The sequence below is a fragment of the Epinephelus lanceolatus genome, chromosome 3, assembly GCF_041903045.1.
Source record: "Epinephelus lanceolatus isolate andai-2023 chromosome 3, ASM4190304v1, whole genome shotgun sequence".
Classification (NCBI taxonomy): domain Eukaryota; kingdom Metazoa; phylum Chordata; class Actinopteri; order Perciformes; family Serranidae; genus Epinephelus; species Epinephelus lanceolatus.
In genome coordinates, this window is record NC_135736.1 from 32,999,196 (window position 1) to 33,017,617 (window position 18,422).

The 18,422-nt window shown below is 40.0% G+C and overlaps 1 protein-coding gene across 1 annotated transcript in view; it reads right to left on the bottom strand.

The window, feature by feature from the left end:
• The window catches only part of ctnna2 (catenin (cadherin-associated protein), alpha 2), a 536,848-nt gene extending 520,111 nt beyond the window's left edge, over positions 1-16,737 (bottom strand). The window contains exon 1 of the mRNA XM_033623313.2: positions 16,422-16,737. The gene's annotated coding sequence lies outside the window, so the exon portion shown is untranslated. The remainder of the gene's footprint in view (positions 1-16,421) is intronic.
• Between the last annotated feature and the right edge of the window lie 1,685 nt (positions 16,738-18,422).

Consider the following 18,422-nt stretch of genomic DNA (forward strand, 5'->3'; position numbering starts at 1 on the left):
TTGTTAAAGGCTTTGAATGCACCATTCAGAGCATTAATATAGCAGCAAACCATTATTTGCTACGTAAAGATATATTCGAGTAATGGCATCCCGAGCAGAGAATGAGGTCACACTTCTTATGTGTCTGTTATAATCCGAACTTCACTGTGGTTTGTTGTGGTAAGTTGGTCTTGCCGTGCACACATGGGAATCCTACTGGCTAGCTCATCGCTACCAATATGGCGTGCTGCACTTATCTAGCCATACTTCTAAAGTGGGATGGCATTGTCATGGAAGTGTAGCGACCACCCTCTGGTTCCCCCTGGTTAGCACTGTTAGCTCAGTCAGCACTGTTGCCGCTGTTCAGTGCTATTGAGGAGTTAGCACCATTAGCTGCTAGCCTGGCCATCTCCATGTTGAGAACCACCTCTCGACAACTCATCCACTCTCTGTGCGTTTCAGTACCAATAGCACCATACTATATAGCATGCCAGAAAAAGATTTTGAATGTCCCACTACATAGTATATCAAATGCAGTACACCAAAATACCAGTATGTTCTACTACAGTGGTTCCCAACTGATCCAGCCACAGGGTCCAGATTTCTCTTTAGTCATTAGTTCAAGGTCCACACAGTTTAATATACCCAGTGTCATACTTGTGTTTGGCCATGTCGTCTACCTAGTTTGCTGCATCTGTTCAGTAGCTGTCCATTAGTCACTCATTCCAGCAGGAAACTGCACTTAAAAATAAAAGCTCTGTGCCAAAACTTCACTGTACTTCAAAATAAAGTGTCTTTGCAAACTCGATACGTTCGCAAGTCACAGTCCGATTAGAATGAAACCGTGACCCACTTTTGGACCACACCCTACCAGATGAGAACCACTGTTCAACTACATCCGTTCGTATTTTGCAGTATGCAAGCCAGCATCCTTTTTTGGCTGTTCAGGCCCACAATTCTCTCCACAGTGGACAATTTGTCACATTCACTGAGTTACAAACAGATGACATCTTGACAACTTGTTGACAACTGATTGACAGCTGATTGACAGCTCTCAGAAGCCGCAATGACAGATGACAATGCATTCAAGTAACTGATGAACAGTCGAATAGTAATAATAGGAATATTAATTGTTGATGAACAAAATAATCAGAGCGATTACCCACAACAAAGGGACATAGCTATGAAAATAACAATGACAGAGAAATGCAGATGTAACCCCTGTCAAAAATATGTTGGAATCTACAATGTATGCAGTCATAACCTTAAAGTTAAATTACGTACAACAGCAGTGCTCAATCAATCAATTTATTTGTTCCATGAAATCATAAAAACAGCATTTTCAGAAAAGGTAATCATTGTTGGTTTTGCTGATCAACACTTAATGGCAGAAACATCCAGACAAATGTAGCAATGCACCAAAAGAGGCAAAGATGAAGACTGCTAGCAAGTACACAAGGATGTAAACAATGCAGGATTTCAAAGTATTTCAGAAATAAGCTTTGCAAATATATAAAGATGGCGTTCAAGGATACACACTGTGGGTTTTGGTGAGAAATACTAAAAACAAACATGACTGTGTTTAAAGGAAAACTCAGCAGGACACCTTCAATCATGTGAAATCTACATTTTTGTTATCTGAACAAAATCCACCACATACAGTGATGTCCATCCATACTGTGAAAACAACCGCATCTAACTGAGTTTCACTAATGAATCAATTTGTTATTCCGCCTTGCAGGCAAGACTTTGTTTTTCCCATCACTCAAAGCGCTCCTTTCCAAACACCAATTCAGCATGTGTTCGTCAGCTTAAATTTGAAAACTATCCGTTCTGACCTCTGGCAGCCTCAACTGTTTTGTTTATGTTTGTTTGTTTTGTTTTGTTTACTGTTGTTGTAGTCTTGCACTTTGTCGGAGCTCTTTAAGAGCCATTTCACACAAATGTTGTGACAAGATGATAATGCGCTTGCCATCGGTCTGAATGGGACAATGAGTCATCTGACGTAGCTCTGCAGCCCTGCTGCCAATACAGCAGACAATGCTCGGCTTTGATTTGAAAGAGGGAACACAAGTCTTTTTTTAATAGCTAAAGGATTACCATTTGTTACACTGGGATGATTACATTATTGATAAATCCTTATTGTATTGTCAGTGACTTATAGCACTCCTTTTTTCTCCTTTATCATTGACTCACAAAATACAGACAAATAGAAAGATATACAATTCTGACAATTAATCCAAATACAAGTGAGTCCTGCCTCTTCAAGTCCCCACAAAATCATCATATAAACCTAAACTAACCCTTTAACAATGCACCTCAAACAGTATCAGTCATAAACGTTGTTACTTTCCTTCAATTTTCATTGTACGTTCATCTTACAGCACCGGTATCATGCAGTGTTAATACTGCAGACCAACACTGACAGAAAAAGAAGACAATAATCATGTGTTTAAATCTGAAAATTAAGAAAAATAAAACAAATAAATACAATTGTTAAAAGATAGTATTTGCTTTTTCTGTACTTTTTTCCCCTTTCTCTCCTTTTATAGTGACTATAAGTACTTTGCCACTGGTTCCCATGTTTTAGCATATTCTGTCTCATTATTTTGCAGTGTGAGAGCTACCTTTAACCAACTTAATCATTTCTATTGCTTCACTGATCCATTCTTTCCGAGTTCCATTTTTTCATGATTAGCCTACTGTCGTTGAGGATACTTGAGGATAGTTATGCAAGTCCCCCAGCATACATGATTGTGGTGTGAGTGGATTGGCTGTATTAGCAGGAATCATAGGTGTAGTGCTGCCAGATTATACTGGAACCATGCTTCACCACTTTTTTTCTCCCAGTGAGGAAATAGAAGATTCACAGTTCGCATATTCCAGTTGAAATTCATATATATTTTTAAGCACTCTAAGAGTCAATTATTACTAAAGCCAATGTCATGCAAGAGAGCCAATAAAAACAAATTGCTGAAGTTGTCGTATTGACTTTTAAGGTGTGTTGACTGATTCATGACATCTTTTCATGCATCAAGTGACATGCAAGTACACATCCAAACTTAAAAGCTGGTAGCTGAGGGTAGCCTGAAGGCGGCACGGAGAATTAAATTTTTTTTTTTCAGTCTATAGCTAGCTAGCTGTATATGAAATATGTATCACTTCCCTGGCAGTTTCTTTATATGTGATACCTTTGTAAAGAAACATTACAAAGCCAGCCTGCTAAAGCTCGTGCTGCATCCGCAACAGCTGCAGGAAATGAAAGCTTGCTAAGCTACATTTTCATACTCTAGCCTGTTAGATAGGGGTGAAGCGGTTCCCAAACTGAGACCAAATCCATGATACAAATGTCCACGATCTCTGCCTGTTTAGATTTCACAAAGTCATAAGATGGAGTTTTCAGATTGGGCTGCCACGATGACTATTAAAATAATCGGTGACTATTTTAGTAGTCGACTAATCAGTTTGAGTCATTTTTCATAGAACAGTACTATAAAAGTCCCCCAAAATACTCTTGCAGTTTCTTACGTTCAAATATTGGCAGCTTTACACACTCTCCCATGACGGTGAACTAAAACCCTTTGGCGTGAGTAGGAAACAAGACATTAGATGACATAATTTTGGGGGTTTGGGTGAAACAGACCGAAATTTTCAACATTTTAACGCATTTTTCAATAAAGTTTTTAGTCGAATAGTTGAAGAAATAATTGACAGATTAGTCGACAGTGAAAATAATTGTTAGTTACAATCCTACTTTCAGAATGGCTGCTAATAACCATGAGACTGCAGACTCCCCACGAACATTCAGGTTTAAGCTCTGATTCTCTGCCCGAGGCCGATTAAGCCCAGCCACCAGGTTCAGGCCAGGCTGCCCTCCCACAAAAAAACAACAAGATATGAACCAAACCATGGTTAAAAAATGAGGTCTAGCCGAACCGTGGATTTGGTGAATCCTCACACCCCTAGTGTTAAATGAGCTTGATTTTTACTCAGAATGGATGTTTCAAATGAAGCTCCATTTGCTCAGCACAAGTAAGTAACTCATTCAAAACACAAACTACTTTGTTTACGTTTGCCTATATTGTTTAATGCCACACTAATAACAACCTACTACATCTATGGTATTGCCTTATACTACTTAGCTAGATGTTTGGCTGACTGCTGCATAATATTCTCAACATAATGAAAGTCTGTCTAACATTTGAAGGTGTAGTCAGTTACTGTTGACTAATGTATGTAAACTTGCCACCATAGGAACAGTGGTTACATAGTCTTTGAAACAAGCCACATGCGCATCATCGGTGCCCGCCAGCACTAGGCTTGGGTGGTATCACAGTATTACGCTATACCAGGGTAGTCAGTAATTTCAATAGCATTTTAAATACAGGCCATTCTTTGTATGTAGTATGTTATATGTATGTAGCATTGCACACTCATACCGTCAAGTACCGTAACCTCTGGTGAAATTTCAGGAAGCTATGATAAAACTACATACCTCCCAAGCCTAACTGGCCCCTAAACAAATAGCACTACACACCTGGTGTGACCAAAGATTTTCAGTGCACAACAGATGGGGCAGTGTTCCTTTAGCAGCACCACATTTTATATAGCTGTGACGGGGTGTGATATAATCTGTTCAGTTTTTTAAATGGCCTTATTATTTATTATACAATGGAAGAGCTTCCTTGAGTTTTTCTATGCATCATTACAGGAAATATCACCTTTTTTTTGTGAAGGTTGCTGATCCATTTCATTGCAGAAGTCTTACAATGGACGTTGGTGGTTTCATTTAATTGTGTGTAACACATTTAGTATAATTATATTTAAAAAAGCTGTGGTTAGAGTGTATGTTTTCAGATTTGTGGGTGTCAAAGTTCAGTTTTTCTAATGGAATACACTTTTTAATAGAACGCTGTAGTGTTGACTTAAGTATTCACATTTTGGGATATTATTAATCAGTGATTAATCTATTAAAGGTTTTAACACAGATATTTGAAAATAAGTGACTGAAGGCTAAATACTGATTTGTAATCCCACACAAGACATGAGTATTTTTAATTAATTATAAAGAATGTACATATATGCAATCTTGCACTTCTGATTTTACACTGCTGCAGCTACAGAAGCAATATTTACCAAGTAAGGAAGCAAAAATGAGAAACTGCATTCCTTAAATGTCTAAATTGATGTTCAACATGCATGACTGGCCTTGCTAGGGTCATTTTTTCTGTCCTCATGCCCTGAATATATCTAGCACTGCCCTTGTAGTAGTGGACATTATACAGGCTGTGTGTGTTGGCAGTGTGTGGGGGTTGGTCAAGCTATGACACACACAACACACAAGTCAAAACCAATAACAGCAATTTCAGCTCAAGACTGAACAAAACTAATCCATCTTCTTACATATATTTGTTCTACGACAGATATAAAAATACAGACCAACATGTATGACATGGACAGCTGCTTCTCAGGTTAGAAAAAACTAATTATTTCCACAAAAATGGCAACAAGCATGGATGAGATCAAAGCTGACTTACAGAAATAACACCTCTCATATTGGCTCATTTCCTCAGTTGACATGGAAATTTTTATCTCCTCGCATCAGATACCACAGCTTGACTATGAAACTGGAACTGCAAATTTGTCAGTCACTAAGAGTGGTTAAAATAAGACAACACCCCTCCCACAGAGAAAACAGCATATCGATGGAATTTAATATCTTATTTACAATCTTATTTATATGAAACCGAATTCTCTCATGCCTTCTCTATTCTCTCTTTCCAACCTGTACATTACGACAAGCCCACTGATGTCATCACGGTTCGCATTTCAGGTCAAGGACAACCTGCTATATTTTGTTTCCAGCAGAGAATCAACTTTTCAGGGTTTCAAACCAATTAATTTTGGTCTAAATGCTCTGAATCATTCAAAATTAGGTGCTGGAACCAGAACAAAACTAGGGTTAATAGGGGGTTAATGCTACCATGGAGGAGATGTAAAGACAGAGAGGAAGCAAAGCACATAAACATATGTGGATAATTTCTGAGAAAGTGGGGAAGACACTGAAAAATGTATGCGCTCATTGCACCGTCAGGCATTTCTGGGAGAAATCTGTAAGCAGCTAGCACATTCTAAGCCTTTAACACCCCAGTTTTTGGTTTATTTATAGAAAAGATCTATCTCATCTGGAGTTAAGAGGTTCATTTCAAATTGCATTAAACGTATGTATTTAACTTTTGAAAAAAAGAAAATGTCCCTAGCCTCCTACTTCAAGCTTACAGGCTAAGCCCTAGACGTCAAATCCTAGAATCGCCCCTGGTCAGCATATAGATTTCCTGTAAGAGGAGTGAAGAAAAGCAGTCACCTAACAATAGAAAAGTTAATGCACCAAGACAGAGCACACACAGTGTGGGGGAGGAGCTGGCCTAACACTTGGGGCCCACACTGGTCCCAGATGTAGCCCGTGGTGGGGGTGGATAGGGAGTATGTGAGAGACAAGTGAGGCCTCAGAAGGACAGAAAAACTGAGAGGATGAGACACTTGAATGGCCTCTAGCAAGGCTCTCTGCCCAGATTTGTTTCTGATAGAATCAAAACAATAGGGTGACACAACAAAAGGACAGAGATGCAGCAGCAGCAGCACACACAGAATGTTCTAGTAGCAGCAGTGTGTTAACCTGACCTCTCATAGATCCTGCAAGTGTGAACAACACTGGATGTTTGCACACATATTAGGCACAGTTCACCAAACGGCATTGTTAGTGCCTGTTCATTGATGCCGACGTGCTACATCTACAAAAGTCACCGGATGCCTGTTTCCATGGAAGTGAGACTTATCTCCTCGCTGTTGACACTGACAGAAACTAGTTTATGTGCAATACGGCCTTGACGAGTTTAAATCCATTGCTGGCTGCACCCACGCTTGTTTCTCCTTGTAACTTCATTAATGTCTTAACAGGTAAAAAAAATAATTGCGTTTCGCAGTGAGCTGAGATGAAGACAGGGACAAATATTATATCACAATCAATGGAGAGAAATACGGCTGCTTTTATAAAGGAAAACAAGTTAATGTAAATTGCAATAACTGAACAGGAAGCAGGATGTGTTGCTCAGGGATGCTGTCACACCTAACCTGTCTGATCTGGTTAAAACGAACTCAGGTCAGTTTGCCTGGTTACTACGGTTCATTTACGCTGGTGTGAAAGTTAATCAAACCCTGGTGTGGACTGAATAACCAAACAGGGAGCACCATAAAAGGTGGGTGTTGGACTGCTGGTGCTGTCCGTTTGTAGTGTGAAAGCAAACTGACCAACCACAGAATTATATGATAGAGGATCGATTTTTAGCATGATCTCAAAAGCTAAACTACTAGTGAAATCTTTCAGTATAAGGCCATCTCTATAACCTATTTCAGCAAATCTCTCGGTAACCAGGGTAACACGTATGCTCAGCGGCACAGGTAATTTCGCTAATTAATGGGTCAAAAGCTGCTAAAACTGCTGTGCTTCTATTTGACTCTGTGTACTCTGTCAGTTCATTGAGTGCATTAAAAAGTGTGTGACAGCCATCCCACAGTAATAAGCCCCCAGTCATTACTCTGCGAGGCGCCTCCTTTTTTTCCTGTCTCTACCTGTTAGTTATTATTTAGAGGATGTGGCTGGTTTGCAGACTAATAATATCAAGAATGCTTCTAATCAGTTATTCCTACATGAGCTCTTTGTGACGCTAAAGAATATATGTGCACATCAGAAGCACTTCAGTACTGTAAACTTCTGTCAGTCACCAGAAAATGATTTCCCCACACGGGTCCTGATGAAGCAGGAAGACAATCGCCAAAACTGTCCAATCAACTAATTACCTGTCAGGCAGTATAACTTCATTTTTCTCCTCTTGGTTCGTTTGTAAAAACTCAGTATAAACAGAAACTGGACCAAAACTAAAATGCAATAATGTATGTTTTTTTCCCCTTGGTCTGCACCATATGAACCAAACTACAGATGTGACAGGCACTCTAAAGCGGGATTTATACTGCTACATCGAATCGATACCATACCCTATGCCCAAGCCTGACTTGCACCTCTCTAGACATGTAACTCCACTTTGCGGTGACGCAGACCTCCTGTCTATTTTTCTAAGCTGAAACCATTTCCTTCAGTGGAAACAAAGCTTCTATTCACTTTCATATCACACATAAGAAACAACAAATTGTGAAGACAATAAAACCTCCACAAAATAGCATTTTAAGTCTTGTGTGTGATTTATCTGAGCTTCATGTGAGTAGAGGAAATCTTGGCTAGTTGCCAGGCTAATTTACACAATGTAAAATGCCATAGGCTTGTGCTAATAATGTTAGCATGTTAAATTTGTTTGGAAAGTGCATTTAGTGTGAGACAGTTGTTTTGTCGGTGAACCTTGTGAGTTGTAATGAAACCACATTTTGCAATGTTACGTTTGTTAAATGTTGCTGTTGTCCCTGGCTTCATATAAGTAGAGGAAAATCCCGCTAGCCACTAGGCTAATTTATACAATGTAAAATGCCATAGGCTTGTGCTAAAAATATTAGCATGTTGTATTTGTGGGGAAAATGTGTCCAACAAACAACAAGTGTTTTGTCTGTGAATGCTGCGAGTTATAGTGAAGCTGATTTGTGTACTTGTGTTTGAAGTTGTTGCTATTAAGCCATCTTTAATGTGTGATTTAATTATTGAAGTAAACATTACAGCACTTTTACAGAAACCCTGCCGTCGACTAGTGTTTTGGAGGTGTAACTGCAGAGTGACACAGACACACCACTGCATAAGTAGAAACGCTTACAGCGGTGTAGATCATGTGACACACAAATATAAATATAAACATACTGCAGGAACAAGCTGTGTCACTGAAAATACAATAGTATGTACAGCTTTAAGAGACTACTTAATAACTCTTATATTAGGGGTAATTTGGTGTTCATCAAAAAAAATAACTGTAGTCAGCATAATCACAGTTTCAAATGACAAAGTTAAGTTATACTGGACAGTCAAGTCAACATGCCCTGAAGTGTATCCATGTCTTAGCATAGCTACCAGGTTCAAAGTGACTTGGACATGCAGCTCCAACCTTAAAAAGACACTCTTTGATGCTCAGAGTTCAAGGCATGCTAGTCCTCATGTATAACATGAATTCTTAAAGCAAAACGTAGCCAGCTATAAAGGTGATGAAATGATCCACCCCAGATGGATAGATTCAGAGAATTAGCTGAGGTGGTTCTGCCTGAACAAAGGCTTTATTGTCACTTCATACCCTCTGAACCAATGGGGCCACCGACCAACAAAGGAAAAATACTATTAACAATTCAGTCTTGTCAAAATCAATAATTTCCCCCCAGAGATTGTGACATCTGTGGGAGGCAGTGGGAGAATCATTAAAACAGTAGTGAAAAATCTTGGCAGCAGCTTGGCATCACACTCCAGTTACAACATCTCAATGAGAAAAGGTGCTGTCTGCTCACTGAGAATCTTTTCCTCTCTCCATTCGTAGGAGATGTGAGCTCCTTTTGCTCCGTTTCCACTGATACGACCAGAACCTTATCACAGGTAATTTCACATCTTAATTAAAGCTGTTATCAAACAACAGCTTTAATTGTGTAAAGAGAGCTGCTTGTTTTCCATGCATTGCTAGTCCAAATCCAACAATTGGTCAAATAGACACCAATTGTCAATAAGTGGGCATATCTACTGCATGTTCCAAGGAGTCTATGCTCTCAAGATCCGACTGTATGTCTCCTTAAAAAAAGCTCCAATAATGTCCAAACCTTTAACATATCAACCAAAGTGTACAATCTGATAGTACAATACCATCTTGTTGACCTAAAACCCTATACCTTCAGTTAGCCAAAGCTTTAACCAAGTAGATTGAGTTGCCTAACCTGACCATACCATAGACCTTCGAAACCTTTTACTAGTATCTGTATCTGTATAACTAGTATCTGCTTTAACCGTGGTAACAAAGAACCTGGGATATAGGGGGGACATGCCTGACGGGGGAGAACTTCACCAGCACCTAAACAGACCTGAGTTGCACTCTGCAGTGAAACAGACTGCCTTATCTATCATTAAAATGTCACTTTTTAAATTAGGAATAGAAACATTTGAACAGCTAGCTTCTGAAACACTCCCTGCAGGAAAATATTTAATGACGAAACTAAATATCAGATATGCATAGAAATGCAAAGAATACAATTTTCACGCCACAAAAACACAATTTTACAAAAACGTGTTGTCACCAACAACAAATTCAACCTAACAAAGCCACTTAATGATACTGCGTAAAAAAAATGATTTCTATTATACAATGGATGAGACACTTGTTAGCTTAAAGAAGAGGCTGGTTAAAGAAACTGGATGGATTTGACAAGCAATTAAGGGCTTGTTGTGCAGAAACATTGACTACAACCCTTGCTGTAGATTTTCTAAATGAATTCACATCAGTTAAACAGTCTTTAATAGAAAAGTGCACTCAGTAGAGTGCAGATCTCCACTAGGGGGCCAAGCAGCCGCCCGGACTGATCATGGCCACTCAAACTATTCAGCAAATGTCTCACAGTGCATTTCATAAGCATTCCAGAAGCTATGAAAAATATGCACCCTGTATATTTTTGACGGAGCCACAGCACGTTGCACAGAGCAGATCAAATGTGCAGCAGATGGAACAAAACCGGGTCACAGCCATGGCAGCTGGAACGTGGTGCAGCTGCGCCCAGTGGTATTGTCCCTCCCGGCTCCCTTACAGTCAAGATGGCAGGAAAGATACGAAAAACAATCCATTTATTCAACTTACATTGTGCCCAGCTTTACTGTATCGTAACATATCAGGTCAGGTATTAATCTGCAGATTCATTCATTCATTTTCCTTAACCGCTTATCCTGTTAGAGGTCACGGTGGGGCTGGAGCCTATCCCAGCTGACATTGGGCGAGAGGCAGGGTACATCCTGGACAGGTCAGACTATCACAGGGCTGACACATAGAGACAGACAACCATTCACACCTACGGAAAATTTAGTCATCAATTAACCTGCATGTCTTTGGACTGTGGGAGGAAGCCGAAGTACCCACAGAAAACCCACACTGACACGGGTAGAACATGCAAACTCCGCTCTGGGTTCAAACCAGGAACCCTCTTGCTGTGAGGCAACAATGCTAACCTAAGCTAATGCCACATCATCTGTAGATGCTCTGGGTTAAAACAGGACAAAACTTTTCTTTAAATGTCAGATTTTGAAACACAACAAAGGCAAAAATGTGGCCTTCAACAGACGGTTAGGCTTGTTGTTTTTAGCCTAGCCAATGTCAGGAAAACTTGTGGCCCCTACCTTGTGGCTGGTTAAGAGAAATGAGGAGTCAGTGACGAAATAAAACAGTCAATAAAATAGGTTTTTCAACAACTGCAAATCACCACAACTACGAGTAGTCCTTGAGTATGCAGTTATAAATGTGCACACAAAATATTACACTAATTGGTCCAGTAGATTATGAGATTAGCTGCTGAAAGACAGATAAACATACTCACACATGCACACACAACCAAATGCGACCTCCCCTCCAGGCTTATGCCTGGTAGAAATAAAATTGAATAACTGTGTAGCACAGTGCAAATCTATGGTTTGGTTTACCAGCTGGTCACAAAGAGTGTCACTCAATTTATCTATAATCATCACATGAAATTAACTACCTCGTTAAGAGGTATTTGCTGACGCTCAAACCCTAAAAGGTCAATGCTGCAAATCAGCCCATAGAAGCTACATTGCTGCAGGCAAAGTCATATCATATTAACTGACCACAAGAAACTGCAATGTAGATGACTAGCTGCATGAAAAAATACAACACACATGTCAAATCAGTGCAGCATATATAAGAGGAGCATCTTCTTTGAAACTTTAAGACCTGAAAAACCACTTGAAGTCACACTGTTTTGAATCAACCTCAAACATTTAAATCTGTGCGCATCTGTTAGCCAGATTCATTTGTAGGGCAAGACTCCTACAATCTTGAAGTGCTTTTAAAAATTTAGCTCCAACCTGAATATAAGATCTGAGCTGCATGAGATATTAAATTTTGATTAAATATTTCCACACACTGTTGTGATGACACAAAGGGTGCAGATACTTTTGCACTTTTCATTTATTTAAATTCTATTGGCTTCAAGACACTGACAAAATATCAGTCTAACTTCTGATGAATTGCAATGCTTTGTGAGCAGTTTCTTGATTAAATGTTATTCACCCACAGTGTAGTAGAAGGACGGGTTGATTTTTTTTTTTAATGATAGTCCTATAGAGAATAAAGCGAGGCTGTAACAATATAAACTTTCACTGCAACAGCTCTTTTCCCGGGCGTTGTGGGTGTGGTCTTCGGCAGACTAATAGACATGAAAAGGAACTTAAGAGAATAACCTCGTTCTTTCTTGCTGCACCAAGCTGCTGCTGACACGATACTTTCAGGCACTGCTGGATCATCTACTTTATTGTCCCCCCTGAAACAGTAAAGTGCTCTTTCCTTTTTTTCCTCTTTTATAGTCCAGTGTGGGATAACGTCATATAAAAAGTTAAGGAAACAGCAGATGAATCTAGCGTCTAACATAAGCCCACATCACATGCTGTTGAATAGGCAAATTCATCAACTGTCCCCAACAACCAACAATGTGTTGCCTTTAAGATGAGGAAATTCACACTAAGCCAAAAACCTGATGAGAGTGTTTGCTGTCAGTTGAATGCAGATCCACACTGCAACATCGGGCAACACAAACCCTGGGGTTAGGAGAGTTAAAATTGATGTGGAAGACAAGAGCGCTACAACTATTGATTGTCCTGTGTTTTTTCTATTGCCTCATCTCTCATCTCTTAAACAGCATCAAACATTTGTGCAGCAGCTGAAGTGAGAGAAGGCCTGAGAGGGGAGGCAATGCTGTTCCAGTACACGGGGGTACCATGGCTACCTTAAAGCTCTGCTTCAGTACAACAACAGGGGGTTCCATGGTGTTCAGCCAATATCGCTTCCTCTCCCGGGAGACCGAGAACACAATGCACTCCGGACTCCCATTGATTGCAAAGTCTCACCCATAAATTATGGCTTTTCCTTATCCCCAGTAACAGGACCAGGCTTTATACTGCGAATGGCATAAAGTAACTAAGCCAAAGCATTCAGTTAATCACATATAATCTTTCAGGAAAAACTACACTGATTCTGCTCAATGAGGTTTTTCGACATTTTGACACCAGCTTTGTCAAATATGTTACCTCTCGATACGTGTTTTTCTCTCCAAAATCAACACAAGCTCTTAAGTTGGCCCAGAGGACAAAAGCAATAAGAAAGCAGCAATTATAAAATGTCATCTTGATTATTAAAGCATGCTTAACAATGGTTAACAATCCGGTGTAGCAGCATAATTCCAGAATATGGATGTAGTGTACTGTAAAATGACAGAAAAAAATATCCCAAAGGTTAAACAAATAAGCCTCGCATAAGAAAATGGTCTTAAGCAGATGGTTAGTAAGTGATACACATATGCAGTTATTTCCCAAAGGGCAGAGAAGAGTCTGTCCATGCTTGGCAGCCCAGAATCACAACTCTCGCCTCCTCTGCCTCGAGTCAATATTCATTTAAAGATACATTCAGGAGTTTAGTTCTTGTTAAACACAATTACTGCAACTACAAGTTTTATAAGTCATTATACTGCTCTGCCACTCATAGGGTGAGAAATCTCAAAATGCAATGTGAGTAACTAATTAAGGGGCAGATTGAACTGGGGCTGAAACTGATCATCAGAAAGTTAATTGACAACTGTTTTGATAATGAATGAATTGTTCAGTGTCATTTTACAAGCAGAAATGCCGAACAAAAGCTTGTCCCACCTTCTCAAATGTGAGGATTTTCTGCTTCTACTTTTTAAAAATTATCGTGACATTAATATACCTTTTTTTTAATTTAAAGATGTCTCTTGGGCTCTGGTAAACAGTGTCGGGCATGAGTCACTGTTTTTTGACAATTTTAGCCAGGACAAGGGCTGCGACTAACAGTTATTTTCATTGTGGATGAATCTGTCAGTTATTTCCTTGATTAATCGATTAGTTGTTTGGTCTACGAAATGTCAGAAAATGGTGAAAAATGATCAATCAGTGTTTCCAGAGCCCAAGAGTTCATCCTGAAATATCTTATTTTGTCACAAAATCATAGATGTTTTGACTTTTTTTCTTTAAAAATTAACTTAAATCGATTAATTCATTATCAGACTAGTTGCTGATTAATTTAAAAGTTGACAACTAGTCGATAAATCAATTAATCATCAGCAAAACTGACCTTTTTTTTAAGATATGTTTTTGGGGGCATTTCAGCCTTTAATTGGTAGGACAGTCAAGCATGAAAGGGGGAGAGAGAGAGAGAGACGGAGTGACATGCAGCAAAGGGCCACAGGTTGGAGTCGAACCCGGGCCGCTGCGGCAACAGCCTTGTACATGGGACGCCTGCTCTATCCACTAAGCCACCGATGCACAACACTGACAAATTAATAAGAACATGAAAATATTAATTAGTTACAGCCCTTGACTGAACTTTTTTTTCTTTTTTAAAGAAGGTATTTTCATTGGTAATTCAATAAAGATACAATGAGTGTTAATAAACAAACACAGAACCAGTAAGGACAAAAACACAACCCCACCCACCCATCAACCCAGGGACAAACAGAGAAAGCCAGACCAGTCAAAGGAAAGCAAATACAGGAGGGTTTTTTTTTTTTTCTAAAAAAATTTAAAAAATGGAAAAATGATGACAAATTAATTAACTTGTGTGACATAAGTAAGGGAGTATAGCATGTTTCATTACGATTTTTCAGCTTCCATACTTGCCGCTAAAGTTAAAAATGGTTGCCAGGTGGTAAAGAAGTGTTCAGTTGATCCTTTAATAAAACAACAGATTTGCTCCAATTGTAAATGTCTCATAACACCCTTAACCCAATGTCCATGACCGAAGTTTTTCTCACCAGTATTATATTTCTTTCCTTCTTCTCAAAGACATTTTCACTAAAACATACTGAATTATTAGATTCGTTTTGCCTCAGCCTTTGCGGTCTGTCCCTTCTCCCAGCTGATTAAATGACATGGTAAACATACTTCATGGGGAGCAGCCAAAGATAGGGACCCACACCGCCCTGACAGTGAGTCGGAGCACGCCTCCATGCCAATCAAAAGTTCACATGCTAAATCCAGCCACTATGTGACCCCTGGAGGCATCTGAGACCCCATATCTCCAGTTACAGGAAGAGAATGTGGCACACCACAGTGGGTCACAAAAGCTTTGGTGTCACTGCTGCTGCACTGTGCTGCTGAATGCAGAGAGGGTGCATGCAAACAAGCCCTACACAACACACCTACCAACTCTACTGGTGATCACACAAACACCACAATCAGAAGGCAGCAGTTCACTGCAGTGTGCAACATACAAGGCAGAGAGGAGGTATTTACCACTGACTGAACATATACTTCATCAGCTCTGCATGTGCATTATCATATAGGCTATATATAGCATTACACTGAGGCACAGCTGACCCTGAACATTGCAACGCCCTGCCGGGTCTCTTCAACTAATTGTTGCCATTGTTAAAGGAAACAGAGACTTGACTGTAAAGTACCGTTACTCGCAGAGTGAGTGAGGGCAAGGCTGTGTGCTCCGCTACTTCAAACCCCTTGAGTCAAGCACGGAGGCGCGACAAAGAATTTAAAATCATTTCCATAATATCATGAGCCTACAACTTGTCATTCACGCGGCAGCTAACGGGTGATGAGTTTATTATATGGAGCGCGCGTGCGAATGTCAGTTAAACAAAGAGGCAAAATTATCACACAAAGACAGTGAAGAGAAGACGAAGAGGATGAAGATAAGCGGGTTTTGTTGGGGGGGAGATATTAAAGAATTACTATCCAGCCTCAGAGCAATTAAACAGCCGTGAATGCAGATGTGGGACCGCTGTTTTACTAGCATAAAAGTGGCCGGTGTCAGTTAGCTTAGCCTCTCCACTAGCATAGCCTAGCTTGTGTCTCCCCGACAGGCTCGCACAGATGAGTCGGAGCAGGCTTTCAGCACTGGGCTCACTGGATAGCAGTGCTCGGGGTGCGGGAAAGACACATTAGCAGAGTGGGCGATACTGTGATTTAAGCTAACCAAGGCTAGCCCAGCTCAGCACCTACACGCCACGGGAGCATGTGAGGAGTAAAGCATCCCTGTGCGGGGATTTATTTACACCGCCAGCCTCCACAATGCTGAATGAAAAGCTGGACCTCGCCTAAGCTAATGTTAGCAACACAGCGGGTCAGTCAGTGCAGCAAGTGTAATGCTACCAAGCTGCTAGCAAAGGGGGGAAAAATCATCACCCAGTTGACAAACCACAGCATCCAATTAACTGACGCTACGCACCTTTCACCGTTGGAGATGACACCTCTTGCACGTCCACAAAGTGTGTAAAAGCGCCTGGTTTCACTGAGTATTCCCAAAAAAATGGTGTCCTCCTGTTCAGATAACCCACGGTGAGGAGTGAGAATCGACTCAATCCGGACGCTTTCCTCAATCTAGTGGTGCTGAATCTGAGGCTACACGCTTCTGTCGGTGTCTCGGAAATGCCTCCTCCTCCTACGGCTGCCTGCGAAATAATGACCCCTCCCAGCGCTCCGACCACAACAACGGGGGAGGCAGGTGCAGATGATGGTGCGCTAGGAGCGGAGAGCCTTGCGATATAGTGGGCTGTGTGGTAGGTTCCAGGGTTGTCAAATCAGGAGAGCCGCCGCGGTTGACGCATGCGTGGTTCCCTGTGTGAGGATGCGCCCTGCCAGTGAGCACATTGTGGGGAGGATTTCTGAGCTTTGACATATTCTGGGGAGGGTGCGTGTTGATCCCAGCTGTAGTAATACTCATATAACGAATGGCTTTGCTGTGTTTATGCATTTAGAAGCACGCATATGAATTTTACAGAAGCACTGTAGGAGTGCTGTACATAACTGAAAAGAGTGTGGTCTTTAAATGTGAGGAGGACAGAGAAAAATAATTTGATGTGCCAGGCTGAGATGGAGCAGTTTTGTGCGTTAAAAGTGCTGTGTGCGTGGTGTTATTTTGTATTTGTATTATCTTGTTTTTAACTGTGTTGTATATATTATAATTTAGGAGCCAATTGCTAACATTCTTGGAAATATGAATCTGAAAAATACAAATCAAGGACTTAAAGTTGCACTCACTGGTGCCTCTCAGCTGTTTCAAAGCACTGCTGCAGGACTTTCGTACACAATCCTCTATATGCCAATGTCAGTGTGTCTTAGATGGTCTTTGTAATCATGTGTTGCCGCCATTTTCTGCATTTTTATGGTTCATTTCTAGTACGTATTAACATACTTTTGGGCTTTTCTTTGTAGTACTCTTATTTTGTGTTTTATATCGCTTGTTTTAGAGTTTGACATTTTTTATTCTGTATTTTTGTTCAATGTTGCAGGCAGCAGGCAGGGGTGGCGACCCAGGTGTGTTGACCCTTGGTGTTGCAGACTAGCTCTGGAATGAAAACACAATGATTCTTATTTTCAGGTGAATAAACACTAAATAAAAATGCTTTTTATATTCTATTTCTGCCAAAATATCACCTGAAATCCTACACACTGGACCTTTAATGAATTCATTCAGTCAATCACTGATATTGCAACAGACTGATTAGTTTAACAAATCACAAAATAGCCTATCTAACCAGTAAATCACTGAATTCTTTTTGTTACAAATGCATGCAGCAAGGTTTTTTAATCTCTTCCAAATTTTATGTATTTCCTATTTCACACAAAATATTTCACAAAGACATTAAATAATTTAGATAACCAAACCAAATATTTGTCACTTAATGCAATAGAAGTGTTTACATTGTGTCTACATATCTAACTGACAGTGGCTTTGTCTGCACAGGACCAACACCCAATAATAGCTCCATTATAGTGAAACATAGCAAGCACCATGTGTCAGTGTGCCGCAGAGTTTGAATAATAGTAGCATGATGACGTCTCCAACTGGATTGCATTTCATTATTTCAAAAATGTTCCTGAACAAGAAACATACATAAAATCTTGAGGGTCAATATACTGTAGGCTATGAAAAAGACAGTGTCAGCAAGAGAAAGTTTCTTCCACAGGCCTTTTTGTCACAGTAGACATTTTGACTTTTGACCTTTTAAGACAATGTCTTCTGTGAAATAAGGCTGTATGATAACATTAATAATGCATTTATTTGATATAGCACCTTTCACAGAAATACAATTCACAAGGTGCCTCACAAAATACAATGAAACAATCAATAAAATATGCAGTCAATAAAAACAAAGGCAACATAACAATAAAAACAAAGCAATAAAAAGAAAGTAAAAGACCATACTGTAACACATAGAGCAAATAC